Source organism: Eschscholzia californica, unplaced genomic scaffold (genome assembly GCF_041429995.1).
Source record: "Eschscholzia californica isolate CP2 unplaced genomic scaffold, dmEscCali1.0.p SCAF_2, whole genome shotgun sequence".
Taxonomy (NCBI): Eukaryota; Viridiplantae; Streptophyta; class Magnoliopsida; order Ranunculales; family Papaveraceae; genus Eschscholzia; species Eschscholzia californica.
In genome coordinates this window covers 11,554,732-11,577,897 of record NW_028238309.1, presented here as the reverse complement: position 1 = coordinate 11,577,897, position 23,166 = coordinate 11,554,732, and the positions used below count along the sequence as shown (strand labels likewise).

At 35.2% G+C, this 23,166-nt stretch overlaps 1 long non-coding RNA gene and 2 pseudogenes across 1 annotated transcript; 2 read left to right on the top strand and 1 right to left on the bottom strand.

Annotated features, from left to right (window-relative positions):
* Positions 1 to 4,577: 4,577 nt before the first annotated feature.
* LOC147556216 (uncharacterized) lies at positions 4,578 to 5,159 on the bottom strand. The gene is made up of 3 exons (XR_015234211.1): positions 5,076 to 5,159; positions 4,732 to 4,778; positions 4,578 to 4,648 (listed from the first exon to the last, which is right to left on the bottom strand). It is a non-coding gene; the product is annotated as an uncharacterized LOC147556216 (long non-coding RNA).
* An 8,569-nt stretch (positions 5,160 to 13,728) lies between these two features.
* On the top strand, positions 13,729 to 14,391 carry LOC147556215 (secreted RxLR effector protein 161 pseudogene; annotated as a pseudogene).
* A 5,462-nt stretch (positions 14,392 to 19,853) lies between these two features.
* On the top strand, positions 19,854 to 20,516 carry LOC147556214 (secreted RxLR effector protein 161 pseudogene; annotated as a pseudogene).
* Positions 20,517 to 23,166: the final 2,650 nt, after the last annotated feature.

The following is a 23,166-nucleotide window of genomic DNA, read 5'->3' as shown; positions in this document are numbered from 1 at the left end:
CATGGGAAACTATGCGAAGTTAAATAAGGATTGAACAACCTACTTAGATACCATGTTACATTTCACGATTACGTGATAATAGTTGAAACAGTAGACATGGTAATGTAACCTGGTTCAGTTTAAGATCTTCTCTCATAGATCTTGATTTACATCCACAGATGAACTAATAACGAATTTATTAATAATCACCACAATTGTGGATTTGATTCGTTTACATAAGTCAGATATAATTGACCAAAAAGCAAGAGGAACTTTGTTGTTATATATTTTTTGGAAACCATTGTTACATTCCTCGCATAAAACTATTTTTATGGAAATGTTGTGCGAACAGTTTACCCGTGAAGGCAAAAATTGGTAAATCTATTAGAAACACATACTCCTGTATTAATTGTAATGAAAATGAAGGTGGCCAATAAGCGGACAACCGTTTTTCTTATATGGACAACTATCTTATGTGGACAACGCAAAAAAATTAAATTTTTATATGAACATCAATTTTTAAGGGGAAAACTCTCTATTATTTTCACTCAAGTCCTCTTAGAATCAGATGTATTATTTGATGACCTCCTTCTTTCGCCATAAACCCTAGGTTAGTTTAGTCTTCATCTCTTCTATTACTTGTTCTTCATCATCACCCAAATTTGTAGAGAGAGAAATTCCTTGGAGAAGCATTGGTGGTTATGGCATCAAACAAAGGCAAGGGAGTTGTTGTAGAATCTTCCCAAAAACAAAGGTTAAAACCCTAAAACTCTAAAACCAACCATGAAGAAGAAGATGGTACTTGATGGGCCTAAAAGGTTACCCTAAATAGGTCTACACCCGCAAGTGCACGGGTATCAAGTTGTAATAAATTCCGGTAAGACCGGTTCGTTCCTCAGAGACTAGTTGAACCTATTCTAAAACTAGGAAGTAATAAGATTTTTCAAATGATTTCGTTTTGGTTTTGAAATGAATAAAATATTAAAGTAAAATTACGGAAAGAAAATAATTACAAATGATACAAGGAACTCAAATGGGGTAGAGCCTAGGGTTTTCTGAATCCGTTCCTCTAACTATTCTAACGACAATTTATTTGGATTTAATTAGAGAATTCTTTATATAACTCAGATTCTAGTCCATGAACGGTCTAAAAATCCGGAAGATTTTATAATTAAAAACTGTAAAACTTATTAATAAATTGTACCGAGAAAATGATTATGATGAACTTCATCTAAGGCCCTAGATAAAAAAGTTATTTACTCATGGCAATTATGATAAAATTCGGAAAATTAAGTAAGAAATGAAAGGAGAAAACATAACTTTTTTATAGCGGGAAACAATTTCCTTCTGATTTACCACTGGCAGCCAAACACACCCCTGATGGAAAACGATTTTCTCATCTTCCCGGAAGTATTTTCCCCGTGAGAAAATTATTTTCCACGTTTTTTTCTCGTCTTCTCCAACTACTTTCTCTCTCTAACTTTCTGATTTCTTTTCTCTTAACCTCTTTCTCTCACTATAATCTCTATTAATCTCTCTCTCTCTCACTTAAAGAGATACACAAAAATTAAAAGTATGAAAGAAGAGGGAATGGGCGTAAGGTCCAAATTTGGGCACAAAAAGAGGGCCCAACCCATTCGTATCCAAAAATGCAATCCCGGTCCAAACAGTCAGACCCCTCAAGAAAATTACGTTACGACCTTTGCTTTTTATGAAATTTACGTAGGATGCCACTCAATTTTGCCCAGGAACCCGCGAAAATTTCAGAAATTTCGTCTGTCATAAATGAACCGAAGTGACCGTTGCAGAGAGTTGTCCAATCAACCATAACTCTTTATCTCCCATGCCTATTCCATCAGTTTCTCTACTCATCCTCATCTTCTCCCAAACCGTTCTATTTCCCAAAACCTAAGAAATTATCTCAAGAACCAACACCACCCATTAAAGCTTCAAGCTGAAAAATCTTTGTTATTTAACCTAAGAGCTGTTACAAATCACAAGTACCATTCGAAATTTTTGAAGAAGAGAGTGATACAAAGAAACCCTAAGTTCAACTGTTAAGAGTGAAGATCAATCAAAAGTAATTTTTCTCTATCTCTCTCTCTACTTTTTGTTCTTTCAATAAACCCTAATGTTCAAAAATTACTAGTTGACAATCTGTGATTTGCTTGATCGTTTTGAACAAAATTACTAGTTAACTAGTTTCTAAGAGAGAGAAAGATCTGTGATTTGAGTGAAAAAATGACTAGTTTTACTATTTTTTTGAGAAAGATCTGTGATTTGCTTGATTAAACAATTTAGAGAGAGAAATACTTATTTAGATTGTTTGTTTATAGTTCAGGGATTTGTTTAATTAAAAGATCTGAAGGCTTCACTTCGTCAAACAAGTTATGTTGTTTGTTTATAGTTAAAAAATATCAAAAAAGAAGTGAACATAGCAGTTGGAATCGATTCTTCTCCTTGATTTCATTGAGTTTGGACAAAATCAAGTTCACTCATTCTGGAATTTCATCATATATGGTAGAAGAAATTCAAGATGTGCAAATTAGAGAAGTCTGAGAAGATATTTGATTTTAGGGTTGAGAATAAGGAGAAAATATTAGAGATGGGGTTTAATTCATTTGGAGAAGGTAAAGTTGAAAATTTGAAGAACCCTAAAAAATTATATTTGTGTAAAGGAAATTGATTTGTTTATAGGAAATAAATTTTTGTCCATGAAACATCTTTGTGTACAGGGAATAAAGTTGTGTACATGGAAGGTACTAAACACCATTAAAGCTACAGTCTTACTCTACCGAATCCGATCGAAATGAATCCTTCTTGTTTTTTTTTCTGATTAAAGATGAATCCTTCTTGTTTCCAGGAAATTGTTTTGTTTCCTGGATATTGTTCTGTTTACTAGCCATTTTTGTACTGGAAATTTTCTTGTTTCTTGAAAATTGTTCTGTGTACTGGTCATTAGGTTAATGTACTAGACATTTGTGTACAAGTGACATAAAGGATTGGATTCTCATTTTGGGTTATGGCTGGAGGGGAAGCTTATTAACCCCCCAAAATTTGGACTTCCTCCTCATTTTTCCAAAATTCAACTCTATCTTATGTGAGTGGTTTGTAATTTTTACAGGTCTCACAAGATGATAGCTTACCGGTGGTGCCGGAAAATTCAACTCTTTTCTTGAATAATATGTATACCAAATGTAAATTTTTTTTTTTAATTTGCAATACATAAGAAATTTCTAGGAAATAGATTTGTGTACAGAAAATTTGATACTACAATCATTTATGTGTAATATACTTGTATTACATTCTAACTGCTCCTATTACAATCAGAAATGTTTAGAAAATTGATTTGTGTACAGGAAATAAATTTGTGTATAAGAAACATATTTGTGTACAGGGAACAAAGTTGTGTACATTGAAGAAAGTTGGGTACATGAAAGAATGTTGGGTTTAGAGGAGAATCCTCTAGTACAACCAGAAATGCACTTTCAAATAATACATATTCCTATTTTCTCTCAAATTTTAACCAATTTCGGATTTTTCTCTCCAACTTTGAACCAATTTCAAATTTTTCTCTCTCCAATTCCTATTTTCTTTTCATATTTGTTCTGGGAAATTTTCTTTGGTTATGTATTAGACATTTTGTTCTAGAAAATTTTCTTGTTTACCGAGAATTGTTCTGTGTATTGGACATTTTTGGTTACGTGTACAGGAAAACCATCCACTTTACAGCAAACCATCGAGTTTTCAGGAAATCATCTGGTTTTCTCACAAATTTTAACACTCCAGTTTTCAGGGAAATCATCTGGTTTTCTGAAAAACAATTTGTGTACCGGGAATTGTTCTGTGTACTGGACATTTTTTGGTTATGTGTATAGGAAAATCATCCCGTTTTCAGGAAACCGTCCAGTTTTCAGGAAACCGTCCAGTTTTCAGGAAATCATCAAGTTTCCTCTCAAATTTTAATCATCCAGTTTTTAGGGAAATCATCTAGTTTTCTGGAAAGAGTACCGGGAATTGTTCTGTGTACTGGACATTTTTGGTTACGTGTACAGGAAAATCGTTCAGTTTTCAGGAAATCATCTGGTTTTCAGTGTACATGAACTAATTTCGAACTTTTTTCACCAACTTTCCAGATTTAGTTATTTCAAAAAAGGTAGAGAAGCCAATAACATAAAACTTTGATGTTCTTAGAGATTGAAAGAGATGACGAAATAACATAAACCGATTAGTTTACGGTTCATTGGTGTGCGTCCGACATATATTTAAACTAACTTAACATACTCGTACAATAGAAACTAAACACCATTAAAGCTATTGTTTTACTCTATCAAATCCGATCAGGATGAATCCTTCTTGTTGTTGCTCCACAAGCATCAGACGAGGTAAAATTGAAAAAAAAAAACTCGTTGTATCCTACAAAGACAACGTCAAATTATATGTTAATAAAACAAATACTTCTGATATATATATATATATATATATACATAAATCACAATCGGTATATATATATACCGATTGTGATTTATGTCAAACAGATAAATTGTAAGCAATGCATAAAAAATTGTGATTTATGTCTCACCAATGAGGGTGTCTTCGAGCAATGTTCTCAGATGCTTCTCATATATACATACCGATTGAATCTTCTCGAAACAAATCTCTATTCATACTGCATATTGTTACAAACTTGTTATGCATATGAGAAAGTATAACTATACTGAACAAAACAGGCTATGATTGAGAAATACATACGTTGATGATACATAATCTGAAAAGACATGAAAGAAATCTCTATCCATCTGAAAAAACAATGAATTAAAAATTTATTTATAAAAATAAAAATTATGGTCTCAAACAAAATATCAATGTTCAAACCTACTGTTTATGGAGACGAAATACTTCAGATTATGTCAAAATTATTTTAGTTGAGTCAAATGTTTTTATAGAAGAAGAAGAAATGTTTAAGGAAGACAAAGTTATGAACCATTAAAAGGAGAAAACCTTCAACTGTGTTGAAACAAAAATCATAAATAGATATGAAACATTAAAAAAATTCAAGAATGTATTTAAGATTAGAAGTAACAGATGAGCAGTACCTGGCGGGAATTGAAAATTTCACACAGAATTTTTGGCGCCGGAGAGAGAGCGAGATTTCAGCCAAAATTTAAAGAGAGATGGAGTTTTTTGCTTCAATAATTTTTAGAGAGAGAGAGAGAGTGAAGAAGATGGTGATAAAAGTAAAAAAGCACAAAGGGAGATGGGATGTGCTTTGAATTTAATGCTAAATGTCAGAGAAGTAAGGTGAAGACCCTTTTGTACCTGACAGGGGTATTAGAGGAAAAAAAAAGAAAAAAAGAAGAAAAAAAATGGAAAAAGTACATACTCGACTCATTTGGACCTCCAGCTTATTTTGGAGACAGACTGGGGGGAATTCGGATTTAGAGAGGGGATTTTGGACCTTTGTCCCATTTTTCCATGAAAGAATGAAGATAAATCTCTGTTTTTATTTTAAACCGAATCTTTCTGTCTCTCTCTCTCTCTACAATCTCTCTTTCTCTCTTAATAATCTTTGCTAATCTCTCTCTCTCACTAAAAGAGATACACAAAAAGAAGAAGAAGAAAGATAGATGATGATGATGATCAAGTGGTTGATGATCTCGGTTTCTCTCTCTAAACCGAGATGATGAAGAAGATTTATTTCTTTTCTCAGCCGTGATGATGCTCCTTTCTAACTCTTTACATCACTCTCTCTCTCTCTCTAATATTTCTGTCAAGTTGAGTTCGAGAGGATGATGATGCTCCCAGCCGAGATTATGATAATGGTGTACTGTTTTTCTGGCCGTGAGAGATGTCCCTCTCTTCCTTCCTCTTCAGTTTATGTAGAGAGAGAAAGACACCCAATTGATTTCTTTCCTTACCTCTCTCTCCCACTTTCTCTTCTTTTAAAAATATTACCTTTCTATCAATCTCTGATTAAGGTAAGAAATCGAGCTGCTCCTGCCATTCCTTTTGTATTTGAATTTCTTTCCTTCTCTGATTTTCTTTCTCCCTGTTACTCTCTCTCTCTAACATATAACCTGGAACTGACCTGGTCAACTGAGGAGGAAAGACGTGAGCTGGTTTGTTGGCAAGAAGAAGCTTATTTGGTGCTTTGCGGCTAAACAAGAAAAAGGTGCAGCGCGGGTTCAGGATGACTCCACGTGTAGCGGAAAGAGAACTGGTCGTTGATCTGTCTAGCGCAAACCAGAAAAGCCCGGAGTACACTCGAAATACCCGAATTTATACCGCGGCTTATCCGCACCATCAGATTTGCTTCCCATCTAAACGCCACGTGTCTCCGACGGATCTTTGTTACATTTCAGTCAACTGACTTTAACCAAAGCTTTAACTTGGTCTTTCTTTCTCATTCGGACTCCGATTCAACTTCTGTCTTCGCCTACGGATTTTATCCGTTTTCCGCATTCAACTCTGTAAAAGACACCTGGACAAAAGAAACAAACAAATCGTCAGAGTAACCGCTCGAACTGGACTAACTAATCCGAGTTAAGAGATTCAGATGGGACATTTTCATGTCTCATCAGTACTGATGGTAGAGAAAATCACAGAAGATGTGGAAGAGGAAGATGGATCTGTTGGTTCCGACTCTGAAAACGATGGTGAAGAGGAAGATGAATCTGGTAATTCGGGTTGTGCAAAAATATGGCATAACAGAACATCACTTGCGACGAAAATCTGGCATAATCAGAAAACTTGCCAGATTTTCGTCGCAACTTAGCTTCTGTTATGTAATATTTTCGTCGGTTTTCTGCGAAAATATGGCATAACAGAAGCTAAGTTGCTACGAAAATCTGAAAAATTGTCTGATTTTTCCAGATTTTCGTCGCAAGTTATGTTCTGTTTTACCTCATCAATGTCATTAATGCCTATTATATAAACGTCCGGAAAAACTTCTTCAGGTGCAGATTGAGAGATTTTGTCTTCTTCATCCATCTAGGGTTTGATAAAAAAAATGGTAGAAACTACAGTTTACTTTTAGTAGAAGTGAAGAAAGAAGAATAAGACTAAGAAGAGATTTTGCCTTCTTCATCCATCTAGGGTATAAAAAAATATGGTAGAAACTACAGTTTACTTTTAGTAGAAGTGAAGAAAGAAGAATAAGACTAAGAAGAAGGAAGAAGATGAAGAAGAAGACAGTTTAGGTTTTCAATCTTTAACTATTATTTTTGTTAGTAGTCCACATGTTACTAATTATTAGTATTTAAGACTTTATAGAGTTGTCCCCTTATTAAATCAAAGTCAACTAAGTCAAGCATAGTTGACTCGCATCGGGCCCAAAAATAATTGTCCATATAAGAAAAACGGTTGTCCGCGTATTGGCCATCAAAATGAAACCTTAGACCATGTGATGCTTCATTGTACTTTTGCGAAAGCTATTTGATTCCACTTTCAGGTTCGAACGGAATTAACAACAGTAAATAAATGGATACAACAATGGAAAACTCTAGACGAAGAAATTACCAATCTATATGCCAAAATACTATGGTTTATTTGGAAAGCAAGGTGCGAAAATTGCTTTTCTATGAATAAGCAAAATCCTATACAAATGATAGAGAGGATAAACAATACATCGACAACTCCACTCAAGACTGTGTCCATTATTACTAACAAATGCAGGGGAAAAACAAAGCAACAAATATGGAGACCTCCATCGACACCATACTTGAAGTTAAACGTCGACGCCTCATTTGCTGCAATCACCGAATCGGCCGGGATAGGATGTATCATTCGAGATGCAGATGCGACCTTCAGCATAGCAGTAGCTGATTCAGTGCGATGCCAGAACACGGAAGAATGCGAAAGCATGGCTATTCTATCCAGTCTATTATGTGCCATCCAGTTGAACATCACTCATGTTCATGTAGAGAGTGACAATCAAGCCTTGATCCTTTTCATCAACGGCAATAGTGTAGGGATTCACTGGCAATCCAAAGGCTCTAAAAGAAATTTTTTTAGGCATAATCTTCACCTATGTTCCTAGAGACTGTAATACTCAGGCGGATGCGCTCGCAAAATGGGGTCGTAGATATGGTCAAAGGAAAATATGAAAAGTTATACCCGCTTTTATTTCTGCTTTACTTTAGAGACCTTGTATGTGTTGGTTTTTTAATGTTACTTCCTTTCATCAAAAAAGAAAAAAAAAGCTTTTTCTTTTATCTTAGCAATGGTTTAGATGGTTTTAATGTATTTCAAGTTCTTTTTTTTTGTTATTTATTTATTTATCTTAACAATGGTTTTAGACGATTTTAATGTATTTCAAAATTTAATACCAAGAACTTTTTACGTCTCGGCGCTAACCTGCAATTTGGTGGAACTGGTAACATTTACAATAGACAATTCAGGTTGATTTTAGAATGTTTCTTTTTGTCTGATTCATGTGTGTGACTCGTCTGACTGATTTAAACAAACATCAGATCATTTTTAATCAGATATAAAATAGGCCTGGGTTAGGAACCCCTTATCTGCAACATGCTAAAATACTTATATAATCTGATCGAAATAAGTCAAACTCTCATAGTTCAGATTCAGAAGATGTGGATCCAAACAATCAGAAAAGAAAAAACTGATAGAAGAACCTCTTTGATGACTCCCTAACTGACCTAACAAGACAAAGGATATTTTGTAATTTCATCTGAAAGACCAAAATACCCCTTCTCTAATTCGGTACGAGGGCGAGGCAGTCACGGCAGAGGTTGTAAACAAAGGCTATGTTCATGCAAGGCCCATTCGCCAATTTTCATGAACAAGGCCCATTAGTATGTCCCATACAATAAGACCATGTATAGACTTGTTGGGCTAAAGGTTTGTTGGGCTCATAAAACTCATTCATGTATTGAATCTATGGACACTAACTATGTGTTGACAACAAGGCCCATCTATAAGCATGAGGTGTATAGACTAATGAGGTGTGTTGTCTTGTCTTGTGTCTTGATACTTAATGGTCTAGTTGCTTGACACATAAGGGACACTTGTCTTGTGTCTTGACACCTAATGGTCTTGTGGCTTGACACATAAGGGACACTTGTCTTGTTTCATGACACCTAATGACACCTAATGGACTTGTTGCTTGACACATAAGGGGACACATGACACCCATGTAGTAACTTGTACAAACTCTATGATGGATTAGAGACTTGTATAAATAGAGATGGAGAATGAGATGGAAAGCTATGCTCTTGCTCATTAACTCAAGCTAGTATCTCCATCACTAGTGCTTGAAGAATAGAAGAGAAAAGAGTATACAAGTTCATCTTCTAGTAAGTAGAGAATTAAGGAGTTAATCTTATACAAGAAAGGAGCTTATATTGGTTCAAATTAAAAGTTATTTCTAATCTCTACAATGGAGAAAGGTATGTAATTATTTCATGTTAATAATTACCTAATGTTCATATTTCCATATTGATTTTGTGACAAACATGAGTCCCTAGATTCTTGTGTGTTCATGAGAAGATTTTGAATTGCTAACTTGTCTCATGAGCACTACTTATAGAATGTATAACATGTGGTATCAGAGCTATGGGTGTGGACTTCATGTTTGTTCAAAATCGTTTTGGCAAATTATCGGATTTTAAATCTATGTTTAGTTGCCATATTGGAAATAAATTTTAAGAAGCTATATGAGTTGATTTTTGAAACTTAAAATCCTTTGTATTAAAGAACTCATTTAGTTTCATAAAAGCCTCTTTTGTGTTGGTTCAAAGTTATTAAAACCACTAATGAATTTTGGTTTTGATTTAAGAAAAAACTTCTTTATGTGTTTTTATCGCCTTTCGAATTTTCGATAAAACGAGCCAAAGGTTAATTTTAGAACTTGTAAGAAGACAATATTAAAGTTCATTATGTTGGCTAATTAAAGTTTTGTTATAGTCAAATAATTGAAGTATATGAAAATTGTCTTTTATAAAAGTTTTAAATGAAAATTTGACATAAGAATAAAAGTTTAACCATGATATGTATAATTAGTGAAAAGGTTGCCAAAGTGACTTTTGAACTAATCTTACATATCTAAGAAGGTTAATTAACGTTCAAACTTATGTCGAGTAATTTGCATCAAACTACTTCGATAACGTGTAATTTTTCCAAAGAAGAATTATAAGTTGATTGAATATTATTGTTAATGCTTTGTACCATCTAATGAACTTGGTTCTATTGCCCAAAGGTGATGAACCCTTTTGTGGTTAGACGATACACTAATGGACTCATTTATGTATGGTATTTAAATGATGAATGGTATGGTATATATCTTAATTTAGACCCAAAGGATAAATTTTGATATAGTTAACTTGCTTATAGTATATTGTCTAAATGTTTGCAGTATCTGCGCCGATATCCCTACATTCGCAAGCTGCGTCTGTTCCCTTGCTTACTGGCTCAATTTTTTCAGAATGGAGCGAACATGTCAAGTTCACTTTAGGTGTTCTTGATATGGATCGAGCCCTTATGTCTGATAGACCTGCTACTCTAAATGTATCAAGTAGCACTGATGAGAAAAAATTGTTTGACGCTTGGGAAAAATCAAACAGACTAAGCATGATGTTTATGCGAATGACTATTGCAAGCAATATAAAGTCATCCCTTCCTCAAACTGATAATGCTAAAGACTTCATTAATGCAGTTGAGGAGAGATTTCGTGCAGCCGATAAGTCTCTAGCTGGCACGCTAATGGCTCAACTCACTACCATAAAGTATGACGGTGTGAGAGGTATGCAAGAGCACTTAATTGAAATGACTAACATTGCGGCGAGACTTAATGGACTTGGTATGAATGTTGAGGAGCCTTTTCTTGTTCGTTTTATTATGAATTCCTTGCCTCCTCAGTATGGACCATTCCAGATGAATTACAATTCACTTAAGGAACAATGGAATGTGAATGAACTATCTAGTATGTTAGTTCAAGAGGAGACAAGGTTAAGACAACAAGAAAGTTTCTCTACTAATCTTGTTACTCAAGAAGTGAAAAGAAAGAATTGGAAGCCCAAGAAAGGTAAGAAAGTTGTCGCACCAAAGAACCATGAACCTGCTTTAGCTCCCCAGGTTCATATTAAGAAGAAGGAATTCAGATGCCATTTTTGTAAAAAGATTGGACACTTTCAGGCAGATTGTCCAAAACGTAAGGCTTGGTTCGAAAAGAAAGGTGAGCAGTTAGCTCTTGTATGTTTCGAATCCAATCTTGTTGAAATTCCTTCTAATACTTGGTGGCTCGACACGGGCGCTAATGTTCATGTTTCTAAAACGATGCAGGGCTTTGTTTCAAGCCGAAACCCAAGTTAGACTGAACGTTTCATTTTTATGGCGAACCAGATTTCCTCTGAAGTTTTATCTGTTGGAACCTATCGTTTAAAACTTGATACTGGTTGTTTTTTAGATTTGTATAATACTCTTTTTGTTCCAACCGTATCTCGTAATCTAGTTTCTATGTTTCAACTAGATCTTTTGGGTTATAAACTGTCTTTAGGAGATCAACGTTTTGAATTGTATAAAAATAAATGTGTTATAGGTTCTGGCGTTTTATATGATAAACTTTATAAAATCAGTCTTGATAATCAGTTTGCTGAATCTATTTTAAGCCTGCATCCTAATGTAAGTTTTGGAATTGAGCATAAAATGAATGAGAACTCTAGCAACTTGTGGCATAAAAGATTGGGGCATGTCTCCAAAGAAAGAATGATGAGATTAGTGAAGGATGGGATTCTGTCAAACCTAGACTTCACCGATTTCGGGATGTGTGTCGATTGTATAAAAGGAAAGACAACAACACACACCAAGAAAGGAGCCACAAGGAGCAGAGAACTTCTTGAGATCATCCATACTGATATTTGTGGACCTCTCTCCATTTCATGTATTGGTGGAGAGAAATATTTCATCACATTTATAGATGATTTTTCACGTTATGGGTATATCTATTTGTTACATGATAAATCTCAGGCAGTAACTGTTGTTGAGATTTTTATCACTAAGGTTGAAAGACAATTAGATAAAAAGGTGAAAATCATCAGGTCAGACAGAGGTGGTGAATATTATGGAAGGTATGACGAATCGGGACAACATCCTGGTCCGTTTGCTAAACTCCTAGAAAAACTTGGCATTTGTGCACAGTATACAATGCCAGGAACGCCTCAGCAGAACGGTGTTGCCGAAAGGCGTAATAGAACTCTAATGGATATGGTTAGGAGCATGATGAGCAACTCTACTTTACCCATTATGTTATGGGGTGAAGCTCTTAAAACTGCTGCATATGTCTTAAACCGAGTTCCTAGTAAGTCAGTTCCTAAAACTCCTTTTGAGTTATGGACTGGTAGGAAACCTAGTTTAAGGCACTTTCGTGTTTGGGGTTGCGCAGCAGAAGCTAGAATCTATAACCCACAAGAAAAGAAATTGGACTCAAGAACTATCAGTGGGTTCTTTATTGGATACCCTGATAAATCCAAAGGGTATAGATTTTATTGTCCAAACCATACCACTAGAATTGTTGAAACTGGCAATGCAAGATTCCTTGAGAATCATGAGAATAGTGGGAGTACTGAACCACGAAATGTGGTTATTAAAGAAGTAAGGGTAACTGTTCCCATACCCTTACCTATTGAAAATATTGTTGTTCCTCATGAAAACTATCCAACTGTTGATAGTGAACAACAATTGATAAACCCACAATCTCATGATCCAGTAGAGTTACGCAGATCTCAGAGAATAAAGAAGTCTGCGATCTCTTCTGATTATTTAGTATATCTTCAGGAATCTGAATATGACATTGGGACAAGTAAGGAAGATCCAGTTTCATTTTCACAAGCAGTAAATAGCAATAATTCTTCTAAATGGATTGATGCAATGAATGAAGAGTTGAAATCTATGAAACAGAACAAAGTCTGGGATCTGGTTCAATTGCCTGAAGGGTGTAAGAAAATCGGGTGTAAATGGGTCTTCATGACCAAACTCGACTCTAAAGGCAAAGTTGAACGATATAAAGCCAGACTTGTTGCAAAAGGTTTCACTCAGAAAGAAGGCATTGATTATCATGATACATTTTTGCCTGTATCAAGAAAAGACTCATTTAGAATCATTATGGCTTTGGTGGCTCATTATGATTTAGAGCTTCACCAAATGGATGTGAAAACAGTTTTTCTAAATGGGAGTTTAGAGGAAGAGGTCTACATGGAGCAACCAGAAGGTTACTCAGAAATGAGTATGGAACATATGGTGTGTAAATTGAATAAGCCAATATATGGACTTAAGCAAGCCTCCAGACAATGGTTCCTTAAGTTTAATGATACCATTGTGACCTTCGGATTTAAAGAAAACATTGTTGATCAATGTATATATCAGAAGGTCAGTGGGAGTAAGTTCATATTTTTGATTTTATATGTGGATGACATACTCCTAGCCACTAATGATCTTGGTCTACTGTATGAAACCAAGAAATTTCTCTCTAAGAACTTTGAAATGAAAGATATGAATGAGGCAAAATTTGTGATCGGGATCGAAATTTTTCGAGATCGAAAACAAGGTCTACTTGGTTTGTCTCAGAAGAGCTATATCGAAAAAGTTTTAGAGAGATTTGGCATGAAGGATTGTGCACCGACTGATACACCAATACAGAAAGGAGATAAGTTAAGTCTCATGCAATGTCCTAAAAATGACTTGGAAAGAAAAGGAATGGAAAGTATTCCTTATGCTTCTGCAGTAGGAAGTCTTATGTATGCGCAAGTTTGTACCCGTCCAGACATTAGCTTCGCAGTAGGAATGCTTGGTCGTTACCAAAGTAACCCAGGGATGACTCACTGGAAAGCAGCAAAGAAGGTGATGCGGTACTTACAAGGAACGAAAGACTATAAGCTTACTTTCAGAAGAAAAGATAATCTGGAAGTAATAGGTTACTCAGACTCCGACTTTGCTGGATGTACTGATAGTAGAAAATCCACTTCTGGATATGTGTTCCTATTAGCTGGAGGAACGATATCATGGAGAAGCATTAAGCAAAGTATTTATGCATCTTGCACAATGGAGGCTGAGTTTGTGGCCTGTTATGAAGCCACAATTCATGCTTTATGGCTGCGGAATTTTATCTCAGGACTTGGACTTGTCGACTCTATTGCCAAGCCGCTGAGAATTTATTGTGATAATACTGCCGCAGTATACTTCTCTAAAAATGATAAGTATTCGAACTCACGAGGAAGCAAACACCTTGAGCTCAAATATCTTATTGTAAAAGAGGAGGTTCGGAAACATACAGTAATTGTAGAACATATTAGTACCATGTGTATGGTAGCTGATCCACTAACTAAGGGTTTGGTATCTAAGACCTTTAAGGAACATGTTGCAACGATGGGTCTTAGTAATCCTTGTATCGTAGTGGATTGATATGTATGTAAGTTTCTACAAATACTAATTGAGATCTCATGAATGTTATGTTTCCAAATTCTTGTTTACTCATATGTGCATAATCGAAATGAGTGAAAGTGACAAGAATAGTCTTGATTAGACAGGAATAGTCTTAATCAGACATAACTGAATTGAAACAAAACCACTTGTGTACTTGGTTTTGTATCTAATCTCCAATGAATGGTAATGTTAGGAAGTTGCTAATGTCGTGGTACATGGAAGGAAATTTGTCGCTTTAAGACAAGTAACCGCTATGACTCGCATTAGTAACCTACCTGTTAATGAGATTGTGTTCACTAGATATGAATGGAGTTATTTTTTTTTTTTTAAAATGCGCGCATATATATGTTTTTGAGCCTCAGCCTTAACCAATACATTTACTAAAAGTTTTAAATGATCTTTGAAAACCTAAAATTTTGTTTTCAATTGTATGGTCCAAGTGGGAGAATGTAAACATGGGCTATGTTCATGCAAGGCCCATTCGCTACTTTTCATGAACAAGGCCCATTAGTATGTCCCATACAATAAGACCATGTATAGACTTGTTGGGCTAAAGGTTTGTTGGGCTCATAAAACTCATTCATGTATTGAATCTATGGACACTAACTATGTGTTGACAACAAGGCCCATCTATAAGCATGAGGTGTATAGACTAATGAGGTGTGTTGTCTTGTGTCTTGACACTTAATGGTCTAGTTGCTTGACACATAAGGGACACTTGTCTTGTGTCTTGACACCTAATGGTCTTGTGGCTTGACACATAAGGGACACTTGTCTTGTTTCATGAAACCTAATGACACCTAATGGACTTGTTGCTTGACACATAAGGGGACACATGACACCCATGTAGTAACTTGTACAAACTCTATGATGGATTAGAGACTTGTATAAATAGAGATGGAGAATGAGATGGAAAGCTATGCTCTTGCTCATTAACTCAAGCTAGTATCTCCATCACTAGTGCTTGAAGAATAGAAGAGAAAAGAGTATACAAGTTCATCTTCTAGTAAGTAGAGAGTTAAGGAGTTAATCTTATACAAGAAAGGAGCTTATATTGGTTCAAATTAAAAGTTATTTCTAATCTCTACAATGGAGAAAGGTATGTAATTATTTCATGTTAATAATTACCTAATGTTCATATTTCCATATTGATTTTGTGACAAACATGAGTCCCTAGATTCTTGTGTGTTCATGAGAAGATTTTGAATTGCTAACTTGTCTCATGAGCACTACTTATAGAATGTATAACATGTGGTATCAGAGCTATGGGTGTGGACTTCATGTTTGTTCAAAATCGTTTTGGCAAATTATCGGATTTTAAATCTATGTTTAGTTGCCATATTGGAAATAAATTTTAAGAAGCTATATGAGTTGATTTTTGAGACTTAAAATCCTTTGTATTAAAGAACTCATTTAGTTTCATAAAAGCCTCTTTTGTGTTGGTTCAAAGTTATTAAAACCACTAATGAATTTTGGTTTTGATTTAAGAAAAAACTTCTTTATGTGTTTTTATCGCCTTTCGAATTTTCGATAAAACGAGCCAAAGGTTAATTTTAGAACTTGTAAGAAGACAATATTAAAGTTCATTATGTTGGCTAATTAAAGTTTTGTTATAGTCAAATAATTGAAGTATATGAAAATTGTCTTTTATAAAAGTTTTAAATGAAAATTTGACATAAGAATAAAAGTTTAACCATGATATGTATAATTAGTGAAAAGGTTGCCAAAGTGACTTTTGAACTAATCTTACATATCTAAGAAGGTTAATTAACGTTCAAACTTATGTCGAGTAATTTGCATCAAACTACTTCGATAACGTGTAATTTTTCCAAAGAAGAATTATAAGTTGATTGAATATTATTGTTAATGCTTTGTACCATCTAATGAACTTGGTTCTATTGCCCAAAGGTGATGAACCCTTTTGTGGTTAGACGATACACTAATGGACTCATTTATGTATGGTATTTAAATGATGAATGGTATGGTATATATCTTAATTTAGACCCAAAGGATAAATTTTGATATAGTTAACTTGCTTATAGTATATTGTCTAAATGTTTGCAGTATCTGCGCCGATATCCCTACATTCGCAAGCTGCGTCTGTTCCCTTGCTTACTGGCTCAATTTTTTCAGAATGGAGCGAACATGTCAAGTTCACTTTAGGTGTTCTTGATATGGATCGAGCCCTTATGTCTGATAGACCTGCTACTCTAAATGTATCAAGTAGCACTGATGAGAAAAAATTGTTTGACGCTTGGGAAAAATCAAACAGACTAAGCATGATGTTTATGCGAATGACTATTGCAAGCAATATAAAGTCATCCCTTCCTCAAACTGATAATGCTAAAGACTTCATTAATGCAGTTGAGGAGAGATTTCGTGCAGCCGATAAGTCTCTAGCTGGCACGCTAATGGCTCAACTCACTACCATAAAGTATGACGGTGTGAGAGGTATGCAAGAGCACTTAATTGAAATGACTAACATTGCGGCGAGACTTAATGGACTTGGTATGAATGTTGAGGAGCCTTTTCTTGTTCGTTTTATTATGAATTCCTTGCCTCCTCAGTATGGACCATTCCAGATGAATTACAATTCACTTAAGGAACAATGGAATGTGAATGAACTATCTAGTATGTTAGTTCAAGAGGAGACAAGGTTAAGACAACAAGAAAGTTTCTCTACTAATCTTGTTACTCAAGAAGTGAAAAGAAAGAATTGGAAGCCCAAGAAAGGTAAGAAAGTTGTCGCACCAAAGAACCATGAACCTGCTTTAGCTCCCCAGGTTCATATTAAGAAGAAGGAATTCAGATGCCATTTTTGTAAAAAGATTGGACACTTTCAGGCAGATTGTCCAAAACGTAAGGCTTGGTTCGAAAAGAAAGGTGAGCAGTTAGCTCTTGTATGTTTCGAATCCAATCTTGTTGAAATTCCTTCTAATACTTGGTGGCTCGACACGGGCGCTAATGTTCATGTTTCTAAAACGATGCAGGGCTTTGTTTCAAGCCGAAACCCAAGTTAGACTGAACGTTTCATTTTTATGGCGAACCAGATTTCCTCTGAAGTTTTATCTGTTGGAACCTATCGTTTAAAACTTGATACTGGTTGTTTTTTAGATTTGTATAATACTCTTTTTGTTCCAACCGTATCTCGTAATCTAGTTTCTATGTTTCAACTAGATCTTTTGGGTTATAAACTGTCTTTAGGAGATCAACGTTTTGAATTGTATAAAAATAAATGTGTTATAGGTTCTGGCGTTTTATATGATAAACTTTATAAAATCAGTCTTGATAATCAGTTTGCTGAATCTATTTTAAGCCTGCATCCTAATGTAAGTTTTGGAATTGAGCATAAAATGAATGAGAACTCTAGCAACTTGTGGCATAAAAGATTGGGGCATGTCTCCAAAGAAAGAATGATGAGATTAGTGAAGGATGGGATTCTGTCAAACCTAGACTTCACCGATTTCGGGATGTGTGTCGATTGTATAAAAGGAAAGACAACAACACACACCAAGAAAGGAGCCACAAGGAGCAGAGAACTTCTTGAGATCATCCATACTGATATTTGTGGACCTCTCTCCATTTCATGTATTGGTGGAGAGAAATATTTCATCACATTTATAGATGATTTTTCACGTTATGGGTATATCTATTTGTTACATGATAAATCTCAGGCAGTAACTGTTGTTGAGATTTTTATCACTAAGGTTGAAAGACAATTAGATAAAAAGGTGAAAATCATCAGGTCAGACAGAGGTGGTGAATATTATGGAAGGTATGACGAATCGGGACAACATCCTGGTCCGTTTGCTAAACTCCTAGAAAAACTTGGCATTTGTGCACAGTATACAATGCCAGGAACGCCTCAGCAGAACGGTGTTGCCGAAAGGCGTAATAGAACTCTAATGGATATGGTTAGGAGCATGATGAGCAACTCTACTTTACCCATTATGTTATGGGGTGAAGCTCTTAAAACTGCTGCATATGTCTTAAACCGAGTTCCTAGTAAGTCAGTTCCTAAAACTCCTTTTGAGTTATGGACTGGTAGGAAACCTAGTTTAAGGCACTTTCGTGTTTGGGGTTGCGCAGCAGAAGCTAGAATCTATAACCCACAAGAAAAGAAATTGGACTCAAGAACTATCAGTGGGTTCTTTATTGGATACCCTGATAAATCCAAAGGGTATAGATTTTATTGTCCAAACCATACCACTAGAATTGTTGAAACTGGCAATGCAAGATTCCTTGAGAATCATGAGAATAGTGGGAGTACTGAACCACGAAATGTGGTTATTAAAGAAGTAAGGGTAACTGTTCCCATACCCTTACCTATTGAAAATATTGTTGTTCCTCATGAAAACTATCCAACTGTTGATAGTGAACAACAATTGATAAACCCACAATCTCATGATCCAGTAGAGTTACGCAGATCTCAGAGAATAAAGAAGTCTGCGATCTCTTCTGATTATTTAGTATATCTTCAGGAATCTGAATATGACATTGGGACAAGTAAGGAAGATCCAGTTTCATTTTCACAAGCAGTAAATAGCAATAATTCTTCTAAATGGATTGATGCAATGAATGAAGAGTTGAAATCTATGAAACAGAACAAAGTCTGGGATCTGGTTCAATTGCCTGAAGGGTGTAAGAAAATCGGGTGTAAATGGGTCTTCATGACCAAACTCGACTCTAAAGGCAAAGTTGAACGATATAAAGCCAGACTTGTTGCAAAAGGTTTCACTCAGAAAGAAGGCATTGATTATCATGATACATTTTTGCCTGTATCAAGAAAAGACTCATTTAGAATCATTATGGCTTTGGTGGCTCATTATGATTTAGAGCTTCACCAAATGGATGTGAAAACAGTTTTTCTAAATGGGAGTTTAGAGGAAGAGGTCTACATGGAGCAACCAGAAGGTTACTCAGAAATGAGTATGGAACATATGGTGTGTAAATTGAATAAGCCAATATATGGACTTAAGCAAGCCTCCAGACAATGGTTCCTTAAGTTTAATGATACCATTGTGACCTTCGGATTTAAAGAAAACATTGTTGATCAATGTATATATCAGAAGGTCAGTGGGAGTAAGTTCATATTTTTGATTTTATATGTGGATGACATACTCCTAGCCACTAATGATCTTGGTCTACTGTATGAAACCAAGAAATTTCTCTCTAAGAACTTTGAAATGAAAGATATGAATGAGGCAAAATTTGTGATCGGGATCGAAATTTTTCGAGATCGAAAACAAGGTCTACTTGGTTTGTCTCAGAAGAGCTATATCGAAAAAGTTTTAGAGAGATTTGGCATGAAGGATTGTGCACCGACTGATACACCAATACAGAAAGGAGATAAGTTAAGTCTCATGCAATGTCCTAAAAATGACTTGGAAAGAAAAGGAATGGAAAGTATTCCTTATGCTTCTGCAGTAGGAAGTCTTATGTATGCGCAAGTTTGTACCCGTCCAGACATTAGCTTCGCAGTAGGAATGCTTGGTCGTTACCAAAGTAACCCAGGGATGACTCACTGGAAAGCAGCAAAGAAGGTGATGCGGTACTTACAAGGAACGAAAGACTATAAGCTTACTTTCAGAAGAAAAGATAATCTGGAAGTAATAGGTTACTCAGACTCCGACTTTGCTGGATGTACTGATAGTAGAAAATCCACTTCTGGATATGTGTTCCTATTAGCTGGAGGAACGATATCATGGAGAAGCATTAAGCAAAGTATTTATGCATCTTGCACAATGGAGGCTGAGTTTGTGGCCTGTTATGAAGCCACAATTCATGCTTTATGGCTGCGGAATTTTATCTCAGGACTTGGACTTGTCGACTCTATTGCCAAGCCGCTGAGAATTTATTGTGATAATACTGCCGCAGTATACTTCTCTAAAAATGATAAGTATTCGAACTCACGAGGAAGCAAACACCTTGAGCTCAAATATCTTATTGTAAAAGAGGAGGTTCGGAAACATACAGTAATTGTAGAACATATTAGTACCATGTGTATGGTAGCTGATCCACTAACTAAGGGTTTGGTATCTAAGACCTTTAAGGAACATGTTGCAACGATGGGTCTTAGTAATCCTTGTATCGTAGTGGATTGATATGTATGTAAGTTTCTACAAATACTAATTGAGATCTCATGAATGTTATGTTTCCAAATTCTTGTTTACTCATATGTGCATAATCGAAATGAGTGAAAGTGACAAGAATAGTCTTGATTAGACAGGAATAGTCTTAATCAGACATAACTGAATTGAAACAAAACCACTTGTGTACTTGGTTTTGTATCTAATCTCCAATGAATGGTAATGTTAGGAAGTTGCTAATGTCGTGGTACATGGAAGGAAATTTGTCGCTTTAAGACAAGTAACCGCTATGACTCGCATTAGTAACCTACCTGTTAATGAGATTGTGTTCACTAGATATGAATGGAGTTATTTTTTTTTTTTTTAAATGCGCACATATATATGTTTTTGAGCCTCAGCCTTAACCAATACATTTACTAAAAGTTTTAAATGATCTTTGAAAACCTAAAATTTTGTTTTCAATTGTATGGTCCAAGTGGGAGAATGTAAACATGGGCTATGTTCATGCAAGGCCCATTCGCCAATTTTCATGAACAAGGCCCATTAGTATGTCCCATACAATAAGACCATGTATAGACTTGTTGGGCTAAAGGTTTGTTGGGCTCATAAAACTCATTCATGTATTGAATCTATGGACACTAACTATGTGTTGACAACAAGGCCCATCTATAAGCATGAGGTGTATAGACTAATGAGGTGTGTTGTCTTGTGTCTTGACACTTAATGGTCTAGTTGCTTGACACATAAGGGACACTTGTCTTGTGTCTTGACACCTAATGGTCTTGTGGCTTGACACATAAGGGACACTTGTCTTGTTTCATGAAACCTAATGACACCTAATGGACTTGTTGCTTGACACATAAGGGGACACATGACACCCATGTAGTAACTTGTACAAACTCTATGATGGATTAGAGACTTGTATAAATAGAGATGGAGAATGAGATGGAAAGCTATGCTCTTGCTCATTAACTCAAGCTAGTATCTCCATCACTAGTGCTTGAAGAATAGAAGAGAAAAGAGTATACAAGTTCATCTTCTAGTAAGTAGAGAATTAAGGAATTAATCTTATACAAGAAAGGAGCTTATATTGGTTCAAATTAAAAGTTATTTCTAATCTCTACAATGGAGAAAGGTATGTAATTATTTCATGTTAATAATTACCTAATGTTCATATTTCCATATTGATTTTGTGACAAACATGAGTCCCTAGATTCTTGTGTGTTCATGAGAAGATTTTGAATTGCTAACTTGTCTCATGAGCACTACTTATAGAATGTATAACATGTGGTATCAGAGCTATGGGTGTGGACTTCATGTTTGTTCAAAATCGTTTTGGCAAATTATCGGATTTTAAATCTATGTTTAGTTGCCATATTGGAAATAAATTTTAAGAAGCTATATGAGTTGATTTTTGAGACTTAAAATCCTTTGTATTAAAGAACTCATTTAGTTTCATAAAAGCCTCTTTTGTGTTGGTTCAAAGTTATTAAAACCACTAATGAATTTTGGTTTTGATTTAAGAAAAAACTTCTTTATGTGTTTTTATCGCCTTTCGAATTTTCGATAAAACGAGCCAAAGGTTAATTTTAGAACTTGTAAGAAGACAATATTAAAGTTCATTATGTTGGCTAATTAAAGTTTTGTTATAGTCAAATAATTGAAGTATATGAAAATTGTCTTTTATAAAAGTTTTAAATGAAAATTTGAAATAAGAATAAAAGTTTAACCATGATATGTATAATTAGTGAAAAGGTTGCCAAAGTGACTTTTGAACTAATCTTACATATCTAAGAAGGTTAATTAACGTTCAAACTTATGTCGAGTAATTTGCATCAAACTACTTCGATAACGTGTAATTTTTCCAAAGAAGAATTATAAGTTGATTGAATATTATTGTTAATGCTTTGTACCATCTAATGAACTTGGTTCTATTGCCCAAAGGTGATGAACCCTTTTGTGGTTAGACGATACACTAATGGACTCATTTATGTATGGTATTTAAATGATGAATGGTATGGTATATATCTTAATTTAGACCCAAAGGATAAATTTTGATATAGTTAACTTGCTTATAGTATATTGTCTAAATGTTTGCAGTATCTGCGCCGATATCCCTACATTCGCAAGCTGCGTCTGTTCCCTTGCTTACTGGCTCAATTTTTTCAGAATGGAGCGAACATGTCAAGTTCACTTTAGGTGTTCTTGATATGGATCGAGCCCTTATGTCTGATAGACCTGCTACTCTAAATGTATCAAGTAGCACTGATGAGAAAAAATTGTTTGACGCTTGGGAAAAATCAAACAGACTAAGCATGATGTTTATGCGAATGACTATTGCAAGCAATATAAAGTCATCCCTTCCTCAAACTGATAATGCTAAAGACTTCATTAATGCAGTTGAGGAGAGATTTCGTGCAGCCGATAAGTCTCTAGCTGGCACGCTAATGGCTCAACTCACTACCATAAAGTATGACGGTGTGAGAGGTATGCAAGAGCACTTAATTGAAATGACTAACATTGCGGCGAGACTTAATGGACTTGGTATGAATGTTGAGGAGCCTTTTCTTGTTCGTTTTATTATGAATTCCTTGCCTCCTCAGTATGGACCATTCCAGATGAATTACAATTCACTTAAGGAACAATGGAATGTGAATGAACTATC